General features: G+C 42.5%; 1 long non-coding RNA gene across 1 annotated transcript; it reads right to left on the minus strand.

Moving 5' to 3' along the window:
• Positions 1–10,881: 10,881 nt before the first annotated feature.
• LOC121847625 lies at positions 10,882–18,873 on the minus strand. The gene is made up of 3 exons (XR_006084464.1): positions 18,322–18,873; positions 18,071–18,196; positions 10,882–11,093 (listed from the first exon to the last, which is right to left on the minus strand). It is a non-coding gene; the product is annotated as an uncharacterized LOC121847625 (long non-coding RNA).
• Between the last annotated feature and the right edge of the window lie 2,454 nt (positions 18,874–21,327).

A 21,327-nucleotide genomic window follows, 5' to 3' on the forward strand; every position in this document is an offset into this window, starting at 1 on the left:
CGGGGGGTTGATGTCCTTGATGATCTTTTTGGCCTTCTTGTGACATCGGGTGCTGTAGGTGTCATGGGGGGCAGGTAGTTTGCATCCGGTGATGTATTGTGCATCCGGTGATGTATACATCCGGTGATGTATTGTGTATTGTGTGAGGGCGGTGCAGTTGTCGTACCAGGCTGTGATACAGCCCGACAGGATGCTCTCGATTGTGCATCTGTAAAGGTTTGTCAGGGTTTTGTGTGACAAGCAAAATTTCTTCCGCCTCCTGTAGTTGAAGAGGCGCCTTCTTCGCCACACTGTCTGTGTGAGTGGACCATTTCAGTTGGTCTGTGATGTGTACGCCAAGGAACTTAAAACTTTCCACCTTCTCCACTGCTGTCCCGTCAATGTCGATAGGGGGGTGCTCCCTCTGATGTTTCCTGAAGTCCATGATCATCTGCTTTGTTTTATTTATGTTGAGTGAGAGGTTGTTTTCCTGACACCACACTCCAAGTGCCCTCACCTCCTCCCTGTAGGCCGTCTCGTCGTTGGTAATCAAGCCCACTACCGTTGTGTCGTCTGCAAACTTAATGATGGAGTTGGAGGCGTGCATGGCCACGCAATCGTGGATGAACAGAGAGTACAGGAGGGGGCTGAGCACGCACCCTTGTGGGGCCCCAGTGTTGAGGGTCAGCGAAAACATTGTTTCCTACCTTCACCACCTGGGAGCGGCCCGTCCAGATAGTCCAGGACCCAATTGCACAGGGCGGGATTGAGACCCAGGGCCTCCAGCTTGATGATGAGCTTGGAGGGTACTATGGTGTTGAATGCTGAGCTGTAGTCTATGAACAGTAAATGGGTAAACAGTAAATCGCACCCATTACAGAAAACAGTGATACCTTATTTACATAAGTCTTCAGACTTTTTGCTATGAGACTTGAAATTTAGCTCTGGTGCATCCTGTTTCCATTGATCAACCATCTCTGCAGCCCTCCACCAAATCAGGCCATTATGGTAGAGTGGCCAGACTGAAGCCACTCTTCAGTAAAAGACACGACAGCTCGCTTGGAGTTTGCCAAAAGGCACGTAGAGATTCTCTGGTCTCTGGTCTGATGAAACCAAAATGTATATATTTGACCTGAATCAAATGTATTTATAAAGCCCTTCGTACATCAGCTGATGTCAAAGTGCTGTACAGAAACCCAGCCTAAAACCCCAAACAGCAAGCAATGCAGGTGTAGAAGCACAGTGGCTAGGAAAAACTCCCTAGAAAGGCCAAAACATAGGAAGAAACCTAGAGAGGAACCAGGCTATGAGGGGTGGCCAGTCCTCTTCTGGCTGTGCCGGGTGGAGATTATAACAGAACATGGCCAAGATGTTCAAATGTTCATAGATGACCAGCAAGGGTCAAATAATAATAATCACAGTGGTTGTCGAGGGTGCAACAGGTAAATGTCAGTTGGCTTTTCATAGCCGATCATTCAGAGTCTCTCTACCGCTCCTGCTGTCTCTAGAGAGTTGAAAACAGCAGGTCTGGGACAGGTAGCACGTCCGTTGAACAGGTCAGAGTTCCATAGCCGCAGCTAGAACAGTTGAAACTGGTGCAGCAGCATGGCCAGGTGGACTGGGGACAGCAAGGAGTCATCAGGCCAGGTAGTCCTAAGTCATGGTCCTAGGGCTCAGGTCTGGTGACTACGAGGTCAGTGAAGAGCAGCAGGCAATTGCAGCAGAATGGCAAGCGTCACCTCTGGTGGAAACCTGGCACCATCCCTACGGTGAAGCATGGTGGTGGCAGCATCATGCTGTGGGGATGTTTTTCAGTGGCAGGGACTGGGAGACTAGTCAGGATCGAGGCAAAGCTGAATGGAGCAAAGTACAGAGATCCTTGATTGAAACCTGCTCCAGAGCGCTCAGGACCTCAGACTGGGGCAAAGGTTCACCGTCCAACAGGACAACGACCATAAGCACACAGCCAAGACAACGCAGAATTGGCTTTGGGACAAGTCTCTGAATGTACTTGAGTGGCCCAGCCAGAGCTGAACTTGAACCCGATCAAACATCTCTGGAGAGACCTGAAAATAGCTGTGCAGCAACACTCCCCATCCAACCGGACAGCGCTTGAGAGGATCTGCAGAGAGGAATGGGTGAAACTCCCCGAATACAGATGTGCCAAGCTTATAGCATCATACCCAAGGAGACTCGAGGCTGTAATTGCTGCCAAAAGGTGCTTAAACAAAGTACTGAGTAAAAGGTCTGAATACTTATGGTAATGTGGTATTTAAGTTTTTTATGTTTAATACATTTTCAAACATTTCTAAAAACCTGTTTTCACTTTTTCATAATGGGGCATTGTGTGTAGATTGACGAGGAAATGTTTTTATTTAATCCATCTTCGAATAAGGCTGAATCTCAATTCAACGGCTCAGACACAAGAGGCATGTGGCAAGGTCTACAGTCAATCACGGACTACAGGAAGAAATCCAGCCCAGTCACGGACCAGGATGTCTTGCTCCCAGGCAGACTAAATCACTTTTTTGCCCGCTTTGAGGACAATACAGTGCCACTGACACGGCCTGCAACGAAAACATGCGGTCTCTCCTTCACTGCAGCCGAGGTGAGTAAGACATTTAAACGTGTTAACCCTCGCAAGGCTGCAGGCCCAGACGGCATCCCCAGCCGAGCCCTCAGAGCATGCGCAGACCAGCTGGCCGGTGTGTTTACGGACATATTCAATCAATCCCTATACCAGTCTGCTGTTCCCACATGCTTCAAGAGGGCCACCATTGTTCCTGTTCCCAAGAAAGCTAAGGTAACTGAGCTAAACGACTACCGCCCCGTAGCACTCACATCCGTCATCATGAAGTGCTTTGAGAGACTAGTCAAGGACCATATCACCTCCACCCTACCTGACACCCTAGACCCACTCCAATTTGCTTACCGCCCAAATAGGTCCACAGGCGATGCAATCTCAACCACACTGCACACTGCCCTAACCCATCTGGACAAGAGGAATACCTATGTGAGAATGCTGTTCATCGACTACAGCTCGGCATTCAACACCATAGTACCCTCCAAGCTCGTCATCAAGCTCGAGACCCTGGGTCTCGACCCCGCCCTGTGCAACTGGGTACTGGACTTCCTGACGGGCCGCCCCCAGGTGGTGAGGGTAGGCAACAACATCTCCTCCCCGCTGATCCTCAACACTGGGGCCCCACAAGGGTGCGTTCTGAGCCCTCTCCTGTACTCCCTGTTCACCCACGACTGCGTGGCCACGCACGCCTCCAACTCAATCATCAAGTTTGCGGACGACACAACAGTGGTAGGCTTGATTACCAACAACGACGAGACAGCCTACAGGGAGGAGGTGAGGGCCCTCGGAGTGTGGTGTCAGGAAAATAACCTCACACTCAACGTCAACAAAACTAAGGAGATGATTGTGGACTTCAGGAAACAGCAGAGGGAACACCCCCTATCCACATCGATGGAACAGTAGTGGAGAGAGTAGCAAGTTTTAAGTTCCTCGGCATACACATCACAGACAAACTGAATTGGTCCACTCACACAGACAGCATCGTGAAGAAGGCGCAGCAGCGCCTGAACCTCAGGAGGCTGAAGAAATTCGGCTTGTCACCAAAAGCACTCACAAACTTCTACAGATGCACAATCGAGAGCATCCTGGCGGGCTGTATCACCGCCTGGTATGGCAACTGCACCGCCCTCAACCGTAAGGCTCTCCAGAGGGTAGTGAGGTCTGCACAACGCATCACTGGGGGCAAACTACCTGCCCTCCAGGACACCTACACCACCCGATGCTACAGGAAGGCCATAAAGATCATCAAGGACATCAACCACCCGAGCCACTGCCTGTTCACCCCGCTGTCATCCAGAAGGCGAGGTCAGTACAGGTGCATCAAAGCTGGGACCGAGAGACTGAAAAACAGCTTCTATCTCAAGGCCATCAGACTGTTAAACAGCCACCACTAACATTGAGTGGCTGCTGCCAACACACTGTCAATGACACTGACTCAACTCCAGCCACTTTAATAATGAGAATTGATGGGAAATGATGTAAATATATCACTAGCCACTTTAAACAATGCTACCTTATATAATGTTACTTGCCCTACATTATTCATCTCATATGCATACGTATATACTGTACTCTATATCATCGACTGCATCCTTATGTAATACATGTATCACTAGCCACTTTAACTATGCCACTTTGTTTACATACTCATCTCATATGTATATACTGTACTCGATACCATCTACTGCATCTTGCCTATGCTGCTCTGTAGCATCACTCATTCATATATCCTTATGTACATATTCTTTATCCCCTTACACTGTGTATAAGACAGTAGTTTTTTGGAATTGTTAGTTAGATTACTTGTTCGTTATTACTGCATTGTCGGAACTAGAAGCACAAGCATTTCGCTACACTCGCATTAACATCTGCTAACCATGTGTATGTGACAAATAAAATTTGATTTGATTTGATTTGATTTTAACCTAACAAAAATGTTTTGCTTCCTGAATGCACAGCAAAAGTATTGGGACAGTGAATTTGTTTGTTGTTGTATGAAGTTAAAGTGCAGACTGTCAGCTTTAATTTTAGGGTTTGTTCATCCATATCAGGTGAACTGTGTAGAAATTACTGCACTTTTTGCACATAGTAGTTCCCCCCCCCCCCTTTTAGGTGACCAAAAATATTAGTTAGGAAATTCACGTGTGTCTATTAAAGTAATCAAAAGTTGTGTATTTGGTCCCATATTCCTAGCATGTAATGCTTACATCAAGCTTGTGACTCTTTTAAATGTTTGTTTTGGTTGTGTTTCAGATTATTTTGTGCCCAATCAAAATGGTAAATAATGTGTTGAGGCACTTTTATTGCAAAAAAGAATAGAAGAATAGTGTTTCTAAACACTTCTGTATTAGTGTCGATGTTACCATGATTACGGATAATTAATCGTGAATAATGACGAATGAGAAAGTTACAGAGGCATAAATATGCTAACCTCCCCTGTTATTGTAATGGTGGGAGGTTAGCATGTCTTGGGGGTATGATATTTGTCCGCCTGGATTGTGAAATATTTTCCCATTATTCTTTTCAGAATTACTTAACTAGCTGGCATGGTGCATCATTGCCCATGAAAGGAAGTTAGATTAACGAGTAATCATTTTAGCCAGGTAGTCTATGACAACAAAAACAAAAAGCGTACTGTATGAAGGAGTCATAGACCATTTTGTCAACATGAAAGAGAGGAGGATGGCATTGGCGTTTCTCTACAAGTAAGGTGAGTCAACATGTTTTTTGTACTTGCATAAAAAACCTACGCACACACAAAATCAGAACCATGGACAGCCAAATCATATTTAGCTTATGTTGATTGGACTAAATTGTTTTTGGTATAATTTAGTTGTCACTGTATTAGACTAAGCATAGATGATTTGATGATCTTGAAATGTTGAAGGTGAAATGGTTCTGGAATAGTGGAGGCAGCTCCTGTTTTCTTTCCGACTTGTTGTAACTCTCCGTTGTTCTAAATCAATAGTTGTTTAGTAGTCTGAAAAATTATCTTGCTTGACCATTATCTTGCTTGACCAATTATCTTGCTTGACCAAAATGATCTTGCTGTAGGTCATGTATACTCAGCTGGCCCTTCCCTGACGCTCTACAACAAAGCTTTCTTAGTGTCCAACAAGCTTTCTCTGCCCTTAACATTGTTCTGAACACCTCCAAAACAAAGGTAATGTGGTTTGGTAAGAAGAATAACCCTCTCCCCACAGGTGTGATTACTACCTCTGAGGGTTTAGATCTTGAGGTCGTCACCTCATACAAGTACTTGGGAGTATGACTAGACGGTACACTGTCCTTCTCTCAGCACATATTAAAGCTGCAGGCTAAATCTAGACTTGGTTTCCTCTGTCGTAATCGCTCCTCTTTCACCCCAGCTGTCAAACTAAACCTGAATCAGATGACCAACCTACCCATGCTAGATTATGGAGACGTAATTTATAGATCGGAAGGTAAAGGGTGCTCTCGAGTGGCTAGATGTTTTTTACCATTCGGCCATCAGATTTTCCACCAATGCTACTTATAGGACACATCACTGCACTCTATACTACTCTGTAAACTAGCCATCTCTGTATACCCGTCGCAAGACCCACTGGTTGATGCTTATTTATAAAACCCTCTTAGGCTTCACTCCCCCCTTATCGAAGATACCTACTGCAGCCCTCATCCTTCACATACAACACCCATTCTGCCAGTCACATTCTCTTAAAGGTCCCAAAAGCACCCACATCCCTGGGTCACTCTTTTCAGTTAGCTGCAGCTAGCGACTGGAACAAGCCGCAAAAAAATACACTCAAACTGGACAGTTTTATCTCAGTCTCTTCATTCAAAGACTCAATCATGGACACTTACTGACAGTTGTGGTCGCTTCGCATGATGTATTGTTGACTCTACCTTCTTGCCTTTGTGCTGTTGTCTGTGCAGAATAATGTTTGCACTGTGTTGCTGCCATGTTGTTGTCACGTGGTGTCACGACCATACTGTGTTGTTGTCATGCTATGTTGTTGTCTTAGGTCTCTCTTTATGTGGTGCTGTGGTGTTGCGAGTTTTGTCCTAGATTTTTAATCCCAGCCCCCGTCCCCGCAGGAGGCCTTTTGCCTTTTGGTAGGCCATCATTGTAAATAAGTATTTGTTCTTAACTGACTTACCTAGTTAAGTAAAGGTTAAATCAATGTTTTTTAAATAACTATTTGTTACATGCAATATGCTTTGTGGACTTCATCGGACAGTGGATATTTAGAACAGTGAACCATAGCTAAAGTTAGGCATCTGTTTACATTCAGAGAATAATAGAGCACAAAAGAGGAAGTGGGCCAGTGTGGGTACGTCTTTTCTCTCTGTTTACGTTCACAGAGGACATGGCACACACGTGCACACATCTGGTGTGGTTAGAGATAGCAGGAGTGTACCAATCATACATCATGTTGTTGATTTAGCTTAATTAAACGGATACAGTGCCTTCAGAAAGTGTTCACACCCCTTGACTTTTTTCATGTTTTGTTGTGTAACAGCCTGCATTTAAAATGGATTCAACTTAGATTTTTGTCACTGGCCTACATACAATGTCCCATAATGTAAAAGTGGAATTATGCTTTTAGAAATGTTTACAAATTAATAAAAAAGAAAAAGCTGAAATGTCATCAGTAAGTATTCAACCCCTATGTTATGGCAAGCCTAAATAAGTTCAGCAGTAAAAAATTTCTTAACAAGTCACATAATAACTTGCATGGACTAACTGTGTGTGCAATAATAGTGTTTAACATGATCCCACACATACAATTATCTGGAAGTTCCCTCAGTCAAACAGTGATTTCCAATGCCGTGCGAAGAAGGGCACCTCTTGGTGGATGGGTTAAAAAAAAAAAGAAGCAGACATTGAATATCCCTTTGAGCATGGTGAAGTTATTAACTACACAACCGGTCACTACAAAGATACAGGCATCCTTCCTAACTCAGTTGCCAGAGATGAAGGAAACCGCTCAGGGATTTCACCATGAGACCAATGGTGCCTTTAAACAGTTACAGAGTTTAATGGTAGTGATAGGCGAAAACTGAGGATGGATCAACAACATTGTAGTCACTCCACAAAACTTACGTAATTGACAGAGTGAAAAGGAAGCCTGTACAGAAATAAAATATTCCAAAACATGCATCCTGTTGACTGTGACCAACGCTAGTAGCCTAAAATAAGAAGTGGTTAGCACCTAGCAGCATGTAGGGCAATGTGGCGCTTGCAGGCTCTACACGTGTCTTTAGAATTATATTGGCAGCTCTAAGCCTACGGAGGACATACAGTAGCTGCCGAGATTTAACAAGCCATAATCCTATTTGTTTAATTCCCCACTTTTTCAATAGTTAGTTTAGCTTTCCTAATGCTTCCTTACAGTACTCAAACATATTTTGAAGTTTGTAATTTTGGTAGCACTACTAAAACGTAAGTGTTCTTAATACTATAACTTAATACAAATGTAAGTATATACTGAAAATCATGTACCTGTAAACCCAATAATTATCTACAATACGCTACCACTATCGTTAGCTAATTGCTTGCTAAAACATCCAGTACAGCTACAGGTTCTCAACTGATACTTCATAAATAAATATGCATGATTTGATTCAGTGCAACAACAAAAAAGATCTAAACCTCATATAAATGGAAACCCCACATACAAACAGGGTTGTTGTGCCAACAGTCAGTCCTGCATAGCGTGACAAAGTTTCACAGCAGTTGCGGGTGGGGTTGGTTGTGACGTTCTCTCTCTCAACCTGTTTACCAGTGGCTGTACTGTCTAGAACATTGTGTGGTGTACTTTCTCTGGGGCCTTGCATGCCAAGAGCAGACCACAAAAGCTACGATATTTGAGGAACAGAGTAGAGATGACAGAGAGAAGCACACCCTAACGTTCTTACATGCTCCTCCCCTATCCTTTTCTACTCACAAACAACAATTATGCAACTCAAATTTCAAATCGAAACACAGTAAATTGAGGAGGGCACTGACACTCACTCACACATCCACATATGAAATGATGAGTTTTAAAAAATGTATTGAAAATAATAACATCTGCAAAACCTTATAATGTAACAGCATTAACACATAAGCAAACATAAATGAACAGAGGGCCAGATCTAAGATGCAATGTTTATTGGGTAGTCTAAAAATTGGGCATAATTATTTTTTTTACAAGGCAAGTCAGTTAAGAACAAATTCTTATTTTCAATGACGGCCTAGGAACAGTGGGTTAACTGCCTGTTCAGTGGCAGAAAGACAGATTTTGTACCTTGTCAGCTCGGGAATTTGAACTTGCAACCTTTCGGTTACTAGTCCAATGCTCTAACCACTAGGCTACCCTGCCGCCCCATTGACAGAGAAGCTAGAGGGTTTGGTTAAATTGACTCACTTTAGTATCTGAACATCCAGAGGTACCCTGGTGGAATCCTCTAGATTCAGATTCAGATTCACTGTGTTCTAAGTGGAAGGAGTGCGTTAATAAGTAGGGTTTAATAAGTACATCTAGCACAAGATTGCATGGGAAATTATAGGGAAGCACTGCTCTAGAACACTGTCTTTTACAGCCAGGTCACCCGTGACACAAGTCAGTAGTCGATGTCCATCCATGTTTGAGGACGTCGGGAGATGACATGTAACCTGTTACCTTTAAGTAGGTTTCGGTTTTGCTAGGGCGTTGTGGACAGTGATGGCGGATGGGTGTAAGCATTTGCCTCTGATTCCAAAGGTTGCAAGTTCAAAAACAACTTTCTATCGCTAGATTGGATGTTTTAAGCCTGTCCCAAACCTTCAGCCTTACCTTAACCATTTGGAGTTAATGCCTACTCTTAAGAATTTGGATTAATGCCTGAACTTAATCCTAACCTTAAAAATTAAGAGTTAATGCCTAAACTTAACCTTAAATACTTCTAAATGTGATGTTTGAGAAACATGGATGAACATCTAATTCTGACATGAGATTGAGAGCTGGTAGGTCTTTGAGCTGCATGTGTATTCACTTCACATTATATACATGCATATCTATGCATTTATTTTATATGAACTAATAGCCTGACATGATAACATGCAGAAGGATTGTATATGTTTAATGGTGTCAAAATTGCATAACATGTTATGACACATTGAAGTCAAGATACCATATCAAAATGACTGACTGACCTGATATCTTTAACTTGAAAACCCCTTCCTCCTACTCGAGAAAGAGAGATATGAAAGGAAAATGGGGTGTGGGGATAAAGAAAGATCACAGAAGAGATAGCAAGGAGATATCCCTGAAAGGAAGAAACCTTGAGAGGAGCCAGACTCAAAAGGGGAGGCCTAGCCTCCTCTGGCTGTACCAGGTTGAAGTTAAGAGTACGTGATCATATAAGCCAGACAGTTTCTTCAGTTCACAATGTACATTTGTCAATGAGATATTTGTTAAAACAGACAAAATAGCTATCAAAGCGCTCAGAGAAAATATGACTAGAAAGTTTTCCAAATCAGAGAGGCAACCATTCTCCTACCCTGATGCTCCCTCTACGTGTGGAAACGTGCCTTTGTATCTAGCCTGGGCAGAAGGTAAGGGGGAGTCCCAGCCTGCAGGATGGAAATGTGAAGGTGAGTGAGGGCTATGTCTACCCTACACACCCCCAGGACTCCTGCCCCCTACGGGCCAACTTGTGAAAACAGGTCAGTTCATGTGGTCCGGAAAATCCCCCGGCACTACTGATAAACCATCCGTCAGGTGGTCTGACTGGGCCATCTCCCCAATGGACTAGTTAACATTTCTTGATAAATAAATTAGCCAGTTGAGGGGTCCACATCAATTGTTAAGGTTGATATATGATTTGAGAGCACTAGAAAGTGTTTCTAAAACGGGTAATTCCCTTTGTGTTTTTTTTTACTGTTGTGTGCTATCCATTTGGGTCTCCTTTTTTTTGTGCTACCAAAAAGCTACCTACCACTCAATGAAAGCCTAGGAGGGCTCAGACATTTTTTGTTGTATTTTCCCACATGGTATTTTTGGACACTATTCAGCTCCACTATATACCCTTGTTTAAAATGTCTCTCACCTGAGAAACTGTAGTAAGTTGCTGTAAAGGTTTCTCTAGTAATCTTTACAGCAAGAGAAAGAGTGAAAATATGAGCGTTAACAGCTTCCTTACAGTCTTTTTAAATTACATTATCTTATATTTGACTACATGAGTACACATGCCTTCACCTTACACCACAGTCGTGTAAAGCCTATAGGCTTTAGCTGAGCTGGCTGACGTAGACTTGGATTGTACTGATAAACCAGCTTTAATACTGTATGTAGTGCTTATACCTACTTGAGATCATCTCCTTCCAGCAGGTTGTTGGTTGAGGCCTCCACGTCCAGAGCCAGCTTAACGTCCAGAATCTCATGGTAGTCCAGGATCTGGTTGTGGAGGTCAGTTTGGACACCTCAATGGCCAACGTCAAGCTGGAGATCTGAGCATGGTACCCTGCCACACCCATGTTGAACTAGGACTGAGCTTCCGCAAAGTTCTGCTCCGGGGACATGTTCTGGAGAGTAGGGTAGAGAGAGAGCAGAGGAATGAAGGAGTGTGAGGGTGGGGATTCAGGACAGAGTAGGTTAGGAGGATAAAGGAGTGAGAAAGATTAAGGGAGACAGGGAAAAGGAGAGGAAAAGAGGGTAATGAAAGGGGACAGGAATTGAAAGAGGAGGGAGAAGAAGGAAGAACAGGAAAGCAATGGAAAGAAGGGAGGGGAGGGAGATTATGAACACTACACCACAATATTTAGCTATATTAATCTGAAGAAACTATGAATACAGCTTGCAAGTAACAACGTCACCGAATCATTAACTAATTGCTCGCACCTGTGTGTGCTTGCCAACTGCAGGAAGACTCTGGAAATCTCGTTTCAGAGCTGAGAGAGCAGGCAAGGGGATGTGGGGGAGATGGTTCTCTGATGGACATGGGGTTTCGTGGCCCTCACAATTAACCGGTTTGCACTCACAAATGGTGGGAGGTTGTCATTCGCTGCTGTGTAGGGTGGCTGCTGACGAAGCGAGGTATTGAGGTGGAATTTGAGGAACCAGGTAAGATAGTCGGGGTTTTAGGAGTGATAGCCCTCTCCCCTGCGTTAGTAAGTTGCTGCGATTTGCAGCGCACCCTTCTATTCAATGTATTTAAGCAGGCTAAACCCGAGCATAGGCTACGGCATTTCTCTACCCTATTGTTGTTTTCTGCATTCAGTGATTAACCTGAATCCTAGTGTAGCCTATCTGTTGATCCTGTTTAGTCCATTTGTAGATAATTCAGTGCACCATGGATGCACTGTCTACAGCTTGCCATGCTGGCCGGCTCAGTAAGGATGCACATATTCAGACCTCATCAGCTGGAGTAGTGAAGTGTTTTTAAATGTGACATTTTAAATGTTCAATGTAATGTCTGTGTCCCATTTGGTTGCTAACCTTTTTAAAATACAGCGTAGGTTGTGAGGGGAAAGCAGAATGCTGACTGCAGACTTTGTAGCTTAGTGGGTTGGACTCTATATTTATCATGTGTGTCTTTTGACCATGTGTATTTGGTTCCTGTTTGCGTGACTGCACTGCAAATCAGGGCTTAGCCCTATCTTAGTGTTAGTATAATTTAATTATGCCAATGTGCTTTCATCAATTGAAAGCCCTTCATCTATTTTATGAGAATTTGTAAGATTCCTTGTTTGCATAAAATAGACGCAGACCAGTCTTTAAATAATAGATAATAGAATTTATTCTCGGAGCGCGCTCCCACTCAAACACATGCATCAGTTTAAATACAGATCATGACGTCATTTCACTGCCTTAGTTCATTCTAACTTACTAACACACTCCCAGATAACCTTTTGACCCCTCAACATTATCGATCACCACTGAACTGACAGTTTTATTTAACAGAAACCCTAGGAATGCACTCACTGCCTAATCTAAAAACCCCAGAGCTAAGTTTCAGGCTGGGTCAACCATAGGCTAACGACCTTATGTGTTTACACAGTCCACAACCCACTTGTTCCTGCCCAGTTGGAATGGTTTTATTACTCCTTTCTCCTGTCCCACAATTCCTTCTTATGAACTCATATTGTTAATCAGATATAATATAACAGAGTGTAAGTTTACTTACAGTTCCATTTAAAATGATTTGTTCAGTCATATTAATCAGAATTTCCTAACACTTAGTATAACCTTTTGATGTCCAGGTTGCAGTGTAACCGCATGTTCTCACTATTGTATGCAGTGTCACCTAGTGTGTAATTATGCCCATAGCCTGTGTGCCTTATACCACAGTTTGTTTATTCTTATAGGCCTGTTCAGGTTGAGTTGCATAGACTTCGTAGGGAGCCTATCTCATGTACTCCATGCTGTCCTATGAATTTGTGTCTAATAAAGGTCCTTGTTTGCTATATCTGTAGTAAGTTTGTGTGTCGAAGCCTCTGACGCCAGACCATACTATTAAAACAAAAGTGGCGGCAGCGCTATGCTACTCTGCTCAATCCAGTACTTGTCCCTCTCAGGGGCAGTGTTAATTTTGTAAACTAAAATAGTGATTAACATATTCGTCAAACACTTATTCTTTAGTGGCAATTGACGAGATGACCCAGGTTGACAAACGAGATGTGACTTCTGACTACTAAGTGGACTGGACAATAGTTTTTGGAGAGATTGATCTTTTCAGTGTTACTGCAATCTGCGGGGGGAAAAGTATTGCTGTAAATAAGCCATGGCTACTCCGAGTGGTAAAAGCCCCTGGCTAAGAAAAGGGGTGATATTTGGAGCACTTTAATTATGGTGTAGACCGGATGCAAACAAGACCGCATGCAACATTTCGGATGGGAGATCATTCATTACATGGTCACCTCACTCAAGTTTCCCCCAAAACATTTGGGATGGCTAAAACCATGACTTGGTCAAACAGTAAAGGGCATTATCCTCATGATTCCTGTAAGGAAAGTGTCTGCCCAGCACCGGGGCCTGCTGCTGTGATGAGCAAGCCACTTCATGTGCTCTCCAGCAGAGAAAAGGCTTATGATTGTATAACATTTCAAAATCCAATAGGAAATATATCGCTTTGGAAGCAACTGTTCTCAGCTTTCTGTGGGTATGCTTTTCATTTGTCAACTCTTAATATTGAACTCAATAGCAACTATTTTACAGCCAAGATATTTGATATGGCTTTCAGATACGAATTGTCAAAATGCACAATTGTGCATCAGCCATTGCGAGTCCGCAAAGTTACATTTTATTTTTATTTTTTACATTTACTGTTATATTACTACATGACTGCTATTAGTGGGTATTTTAGTGTAAGTGATCTAGCTGTTTTGCGTTTTCACTTCCTCGTGGTGAATAAGCCCCAAAATAAATTAGCCTGTTATTAGTGCACAAAGATGTAGGCAAATTCATCGATTGAACAAAAAATGTAAAAATAAAATACCTTATTCTCAATCCACAATTCCTGACAATCACTGGATTAGGTTGCACATCAAAATATATTGAATCATGTATTCCTGCTTGGACATGTTAGATGAAACAACTGATTTCTTGACTAGCCCATCCATCTCAGTAGTCTAAAGCACTGTGAATTGCTAAGGTGAATTTTTTTACACTGCTCAAAAAAATAAAAGGAACACTAAAATAACACATCCTAGATCTGAATGAATTAAATATTCTTATTAAATACTTTTTTCTTTACATAGTTGAATGTGCTGACAACAAAATCACACACAAATTATCAATGGAAATCAAATTTATCAACCCATGGAGGTCTGGATTTGGAGTCACACTCAAAATTAAAGTGGAAAACCACACTACAGGCTGATCCAACTTTGATGTAATGTCCTTAAAACAAGTCAAAATGAGGCTCAGTAGTGTGTGTGGCCTCCACGTGCCTATATGACCTCCCTACAACGCCTGGGCATGCTCCTGATGAGGTGGTGGATGGTCTCCTGAGGGATCTCCTCCCAGACCTGGACTAAAGCATCCGCCAACTCCTGGACAGTCTGTGGCGTTGGTGGATGGAGTGAGACATGATGTCCCAGATGTGCTCAATTGGATTCAGGTCTGGGGAACGGGCGGGCCAGTCCATAGCATCAATGCCTTCCTCTTGCAGGAACTGCTGACACACTCCAGCCACATGAGGTATAGCATTGTCTTGCATTAGGAGGAACCCAGGGCCAACCGCACCAGCATATGGTCTCACAAGGGGTCTGAGGATCTCATCTCGGTACCTAATGGCAGTCAGGCTACCTCTGGCGAGCACATGGCGGGCTGGCGGCCCCCCAAAGAAATGCCACCCCACACCATGACTGACCCACCGCCAAACCTGTCATGCTGGAGGATGTTGCAGGTAGCAGAACGTTCTCCACGGCATCTCCAGACTGTCACGTCTGTCACATGTGCTCAGTGTGAACCTGCTTTCATCTGTGAAGAGCACAGGGCGCCAGTGGCGAATTCTCTGGCAAATGAAAAACGTCCTGCACGTTGTTGGGCTGTAAGCACAACCGACACCTGTGGACGTCGGGCCCTCATACCACCCTCATGGAGTCTGTTTCTGACCGTTTGAGCAGACACATGCACATTTGTGGCCTGCTGGAGGTCATTTTGCAGGGCTCTGGCAGTGCTCCTCCTTGCACAAAGGCGGAGGTAGCGGTCCTGCTGCTGGGTTGTTGCCCTCCTACGGCCTCCTCCACATCTCCTGATGTACTGGCCTGTCTCCTGGTAGCGCCTCCATGCTCTGGACACTACGCTGACAGACACAGCAAACCTTCTTACCACAGTTCGCATTGATGTCCCATCCTGGATGAGCTGCACTACCTGAGCCACTTGTGTGGGTTGTAGACTCTGTCTCATGCTACCACTACAGTGAAAGCACCGCCAGCATTCAAAAGTGACCAAAACATCAGCCAGGAAGCATAGGAACTGAGAAGTGGTCTGTGGTCCCCACCTGCAGAACCACTCCTTTATTGGGGGTGTCTTGCTAATTGCCTATAATTTCCACCTGTTGTCTATTCCATTTGCACAACAGCATGTGAAATTTATTGTCAATCAGTGTTGCTTCCTAAGTGGACAGTTTGATTTCACAGAAGTGTGATTGACTTGGAGTTACATTGTGTTGTTTAAGTGTTCCCTTTATTTTTTTGAGCAGTGCATATTGCGTGAAGCTGCAGAAAACAAATGGTGCGACAATCATGGGCTGTTGCCACTGAAAGTTGGTGACACTGGGGAAACTGTTAGTCTGGAGCCCGTCAAGGTGTGTTTTTTTATATATCTGTTGCAGAGTAATGTGTTCCTCTGCCAATTTAGCTGTGGGGAAGAAAATCATGCGATAGGATGTTATGCAGAATTTTTTTAGGACCAGGTATAACAGATACGCTGGGAGTTGAGAAGCAGGGGCAGTTGGTGAGTTTAATGCATTGAACGATACAAAACAAGTGTAGTGTCTCAGTGAAGAGATGGAGTCCAGGTGAGTCTCATAATGAGGCGCAGGTGCGCGTATTGATGGTGCCAGGTGTGCCTAATGATAGTTGTCAGAGCCAGTGATTAGTAAACTGGCGACGTCAAGCCCCGGGGAGCAGGAGTAGACGTGATTTAAGGCTATGTATGTTTGCACATGGAAGTCAGAGATTCATATTTACTATAGGTTTATAAGTAAACAAAAATGTGATATGACTAAAGGGAATTTAGTTGACTAAAATGGCCCACTTTTTGTCCTTTTGACAAGAACTAAACCATTTGTATTCAATTGACAAATGTGACTTTGTTATATTTTAGTCAAAATAGACAGAATAGACTAAATCTAAAAAAGGGTGCCAAAATGAACACTTCTCTCAGTTGGTCTGTAAGCTTTATTACAGTAACTATTTGTATTATCAACTTGGTTGGTGTTGTAATGTCTTGGACGAGCAAAGATCTTGACAGCAAAAATCATCTGTTTGATGAAGGAACAATTTTTTTTTCAACAGGAAAAAACATTGACTGCAACTGAATTGGTGCCCGTTTCCTCTTTGAAAGTCTGCTTAGTACATTCACAGCTGTGCGATCTGTGGCAGTAGGGACTTTCATACAGATAACCAAATACAAATTCAACCACTTCCTTTGTCTTTGCATACTCCTTCCTGGCGTGATTTATCGTAAAGTCTGATAGGGATCTGCTGGGTTTCGGTTCGATTATGAAAAAAGTATCACTTTTCTTCAGTTTCAAATACATTTTTCACATTAAATGCATTATGAAATAATGACATTAAAATGATTTGACCTTTTTAATGGAAATTCAATAGCCAAAAATAGTGAGCAATCAATTGCCAAAACATTGGAAATATTTGATTGTCTCTGTCCAGTCCACATCGGGTAGACATCAATAGGAAATGACTATGAAATATATTTCAGGTGTGCATATAACTTAGTTGCTGTTTTGATTACTTTATTTTTCATTCCTTCAACTCATTATCTCATCTCTGCTCAGGCAGTAGCAGACAGACAACATTATCTGTGCTCTCCATACTGTACTGTCTTTAGTCATCCTATTTAGCAAGGCTAGCCTGCTGCAGAGCAGTCTGACAATTTTACTAGTTCTTCAAAGTAGATGAGGCACACTTTCACAAACTGTCTCTATCCCTGTCCGTCACCGTTGTGTAATTTCCTCTCTCATGCGGTCTGTGTGTATCTAACCTAACATAGCAGGGTCAAAGTGCATCCATCTCTGTCTGAGCCAGAAAAAAACAGGGTATTAGATTATAGTCATTGTAGTTAATTACTACGTTTCTGCGCTGAACTAGGTTGAATATTTGCTTAATGAAAACTACAATATCCTTCAGCCCAGCGTACCACATAGTTCTTGACATGATTTCTCTCATAAAATATTTTATTTCGCTCTAGAGAAATGGCACATTGGGCTCAAAAAAACAGAACTGAATGTAATTCATGTAATTCAACCAATGTCAGCCAATTAGTTTAGTAAACCCCCAAAAAATGAAATCTTGGTTAATCGCTCAGCACTACAGTATACTGAAGAAAGTACATTTTTGTAAACAGTTGCTTTAGCTAGGAAACCGTGTGAAAAATGCTTTTGCTTTGTTGGTAAAGGCACAGTTTGCACAATGTGCAATGTCTTGCTATGTTGTTTTTACTGTTGTTTTATCTTCTTCTGAAATTGACCATGTGATCTTACTCTGGTAGGGATTCTCCATGTGGTAACAGTTCTACTGTGTCACTGTGTGGTGTTAGTGGCAGTTGTAGTCCACGATAGACTTTTGAAATCAAAATGTTAGGTGTCCCCTCCCACCCCCAAATCTCCCATGACGTTAATGTATAGAGATTACACCAGAGGTAGCCAATAATACATTATAGACAGGCCTCTGCATTAATCATGCATTGATGTCAGAGACGTGTGTGAAAAATTTCATGACAACTTCCTAACATGGATGCCGATCTCAAGTTGTGATCTTGGCCCATTGTACATTTTTTGTGTGAGTTGAAGTAGCTAGATCGAGGGTCAACTCACTGAAGTGACCAGGCATTGGAACTCTAGACTGAGCGCCTGCAGCTCCTTCCAGGCCCCTGAGATTTCCATCTTGGCCTCTGAGACAGCCTCTGAACTCTTGGCAGTAGCTGTCTGTATCTATTCTGTCTGCAAGAGGAGAGAGACGCTCCTTGTTAAAACAGTGTGTGACATGTATTGACATGAACTTGATAGTACTCTAGATTTCAAATATTTTCTGAAAGTGAAATTAGTTATAAGAAACGGACACTCACTTGACTTTGAATTCGTGGGCCTTCCGCGAATGTTGTCCAGCTCGATCTCCAGTTTGATGGTGTCCAAGGTGAGCGTCTCCAGGGCACTGCGATACTCGCCAAGCTGAGCCTCGTACTCCGCTGTGATGGTGCTTGAGTAGCTAATCAATCATACTCCAAAGATTGCTCCGGTGGCAAATAGTATTGCTCTCATATATTGGAAGGTTGAATCCCACCTCATCAGTTAGCCTACATGTGCTCTTTGATACAAACATCTGGAAAGCATACATGCTGCCATTACTGGTAAATGTTTTCATTATACGTGACCTGCTTTGACCTTGCTATTCTCAAATGTGTTGATGGTTAATCCACTTATTTTGTATCTAACAAAGTTCAGAGTCCCCAAATGCTGATTCAAAAATCTCCCTATTGGTGTGAGCCTGCCAGCAGTCAATTTCAGGACACCCTCTTCATTAGAGAAGTGAAACATTCTGTATTTTCTCCATCTTGATGAGACACATGACCTGCTCCTGCTGAACTCAATCTCTTGAACCAAGATCACCCGCTGTCCAATTATTGTTTGTGCATGTGGTAAAATGTTTTTTTTCTAAACCTGTATACATTTTATGAGCTGAGTTGTATGTCTTTTGTTAGTAGTTAATGTTAGATTGCTATCGTGAGCATTTCTCTATCAGGATTCGCTTGCATTTGGTTAGCATTGAGTTTGTCATGCTGCTCGGCTAGCTATTTTCCTATTCATGTAAATTGCTCATGTTGATGGTATTCATGTTGTTTAATCATTATTCAGCTCTGTACTGTTATTTGAGCACATTTATATTTATTTTACCAGAAAACCTGTAGTGGTTACTAACTTAATTTATTGTTAATAAATACTTTTTTATTCTTCATGGTCCTTTGATCCCCTACATACAGTATCATTCCTTTTTGTCAGGCAGTATACTCCGTCAGTGGTTCACAGCCCACCCAGCAAATCAATTGGCTCTGTGGAAGTTACCAGAAAATTGGTTAGGTCGCGGCAAATGTTCTCAAAAACTGTCCAGTTATGCTGATGATTATAGAATGCTTTATTAAACATTAGCCTAATGTTGAAAGAACATTCCCAGAACACATTTGGTCTGTTCTTTCAAGGTCCCCAGAATCTTTCATTATGTTGTTGGAACAGTCTGGTGGGAACATTATGGGGGCATCACAAAAGATATGTTCCCAAAACACAAACTGTCCAGTCATGCTGATGATTATAGAATGTTTGTATAAAACATTTGCCTGATGTTGCGAAAACATACTGTACATGGAACACATTTAATCTGTTATTTTAAACGTTCCCAGAATGTTGCATTAGGTTGTGGTAAAGTCTGATGCTAAACATTTTTGGGACATCACAAAATAAATGTTCCTAAAAAATAGACTTTCCAGTTGTGCGGATTATTCTACAATGTTTATTTTATGATGCAAAAAACATTCACCTGATGTTGCAAGAATGTTCCTCAAACACATTTTGTCTGTTCTTTTATTAAAAGTTCCCAGAATGTTTCTTTAGGTTGTCAGAGACCTGGCAGTTTGGTGCCTGGACAAAAAGCTCTCCCTCAATGTAAGCAAGACAAAGGAGCTGATCGTGGACAAATAGGAAAAGGAGGGCCAAGGAGGGCCGAACAGGCCCCCATTAACATCGACATGGCTGAAGTGGAGCGGGTTGAGAGTTTCAAGTTCCTTGGTGTCCACATCACCAACAAACTATCATGGTCCAAACACATCAAGAAAGTTGTGAGGGCACGACAACAACGTTTCCCCCTCAGGAGACTGAAAAGATTTGGCATGGGTCCCCAGCTGCACCATCGAGAGCATCCTGACCGGTTGCATCACCGCCTGGTATGGCAACTGCTCAGCATCTGACCATTAGGCGCTACAGGGCAAAATGAGGATGCGTACATCGCTGGGGCCAATCTTCCTGACATCCAGGATCTATATACTAGGCAGTGTCAGAGGAAGGCCCAAAAAATTGTCAGACATAGTCACCCAAGTCATAGTATGTTCTCTCTGCTACCGTATGGCAAGCGGTACCAGAGAGCCAAGTCTAGGACCAAAAGGCTCCTTAATAACAGCTTCTACCACCAAGCCATAAGAAAGTTGAACAATTAATCAAATGGCCACCCGGACTCGCTGCATAGTCACTTTACAAATTAACTCCACTAACCTGTACCCCCACACATCGACTCGGTACCGATACCCCCTGTATATAGCCAAGTTGTGTAATTTTCTTGTTTATTTATTTATTTATTTTTCACTTCAGTTTATAGAGAATACATTTTTTTAAACTTTATTTATTGAATTGCATTGTTTGTTAAGGGCTTGTAAGTAAGCATTTCACAGTAAGGTCTACTACACCTGTTGTATTCAGAGCATGTGACAAATGAAATTTGATTTCATATGACTAGGTTCCCGAAAGACTAAAACTGTAAAACTGTCCAGTTCAGTTGTGCTGACATTTAAATAATGTTTGTATCAGGGTACATGAATCATTCCTTTGATGTTGTGGGTACATTACAAGAGATAGGTTCCCAAAGCTCAAAATATGCTCAGTTGTGATGACATTCATGTAATGTTATAAGAATGTTGACAGAACACCTGGTCTAAGTTCCCAGAACCTTTCATTAAGTTATGCGAGTTGTCTGGGATGTTGCAAGAATATTATTGTGATATTCATTTAAGTTGCACAGGACATTACCACAATGTTGCACAATGTTTCACAATTTCAAATAAGTCTGTTTTTATGACGTTCGTAGCATATTTGATTTAGGTTTAACATAATATTCCATTGATGTTCACGCAATATTTAGTGAACAAAATATAAATTCAACAGTTAAAGATTTTACTGAGTTACAGTTCATATAAGGAAATCGGTCAATTGAAATAAATTAATGAGTGCCTAATCTATGGATTTCACAACTGGGAATACAGCCTTAAAACAATGTAGGGGCATGGATCATAAAAGCAGGCAGTGGCAGGTGT

The sequence above is a fragment of the Oncorhynchus tshawytscha genome, linkage group LG10 (genome assembly GCF_018296145.1).
Source record: "Oncorhynchus tshawytscha isolate Ot180627B linkage group LG10, Otsh_v2.0, whole genome shotgun sequence".
Lineage (NCBI taxonomy): Eukaryota > Metazoa > Chordata > Actinopteri > Salmoniformes > Salmonidae > Oncorhynchus > Oncorhynchus tshawytscha.